Below are 1,095 nucleotides of genomic sequence, written 5' to 3'. Positions count from 1 at the left end.
GGGGGCGCACAAGGGAGGCTGTGCGTGGGGGGCTTCATACGGGGGTGCACAAATAGTGGTGCAGGCAGAGGTGTGTGCCCAAGGGGCTTGCACACGCGTGTGCACGTGGGCTCTGCCGGCCTGCGGCTCACCCCTAGAATCTGCCCAGGGGTGCAGAGGGACCCGGCCAGGCACCCCCGTGGGGGCAGCAGGGTGCTGAGCTCCTCTGCCTGGTCCAAAACCTGCAGGAAGTGAGGGCTGGGGCAAATCCCGTCCGGGTGGAGGAGCACCCATCCTGGAGCAGCCTGCCGGATGGATCCCGGCCTCACGTGCCTGCCCATGGAGCCTACAGACCTGCCCCCCCTTGTCCCCCGAGCACCCCCTTAGTCATCCCCGCAGGGCCAGTCTCATTTATTGCTGACAGAGGACCCAGTGGGGATCAGGGGAGGTTTCCAGGGTGACCCCTGCAGCTCCCTGGGGACCGTTCACATCCCTGGGCTTTTGTCATTCCTACCGTGTGATGAGTTTGAGGATCTGAGCCTACCCTTTGGACTGCCTGGTCCAGCCTCAGCCCAGGACAGAGCTGGGCAGGATGAGCAAAGGTGTATAGCATGCCCCCGCCTCCCCGCAAGTTAAAATGGACGTTTGTATGTACTGAGGGCACATGAGGTGGCAACCAGTGTCACACAAACCTGGAGATGTTCTTTGGATTCTTAGCCCCAGATGCTGTGCGCACAGCCTGAGCCAGGGCAGGGTCCTGCAGAAGCCTCCTGAAGGGGGTGCGAGGTGCCACCTTGCTGGGGGAGCAGGAGGGCACAGCGTTCTGGTGCCACAGCAGGGAACCCAGAGGGTGCAGTGGGAACCTGAAGGCCAGCCAGCCCTTCAGGGATGTCCTGTGCCCACCATGCCATGCAGCACTGACTCCAAGGTCTTGACCACACAGAGCCCCTTGCCTCTGGCCAAGCACAGAGGTGACGTGTAAACAGAGTGGGCTGTCTGGGAAAAAGCACTCACCGGAGATGATGCAACCGTAGTGCAAGGGGCAAAGTTCTCCGCTGGCTGGGCCTGCTGGCAACTCCCAGAATAGCCCAGGAATGTCAACAGGGAGGAAAGAGT

This window comes from Egretta garzetta, unplaced genomic scaffold, assembly GCF_000687185.1.
Source record: "Egretta garzetta isolate BGI_Z169 unplaced genomic scaffold, ASM68718v1 scaffold157, whole genome shotgun sequence".
NCBI lineage: Eukaryota > Metazoa > Chordata > Aves > Pelecaniformes > Ardeidae > Egretta > Egretta garzetta.
The sequence above is the reverse complement of the archived record's forward strand: the minus strand, read 5'-3'. Positions refer to the sequence as shown.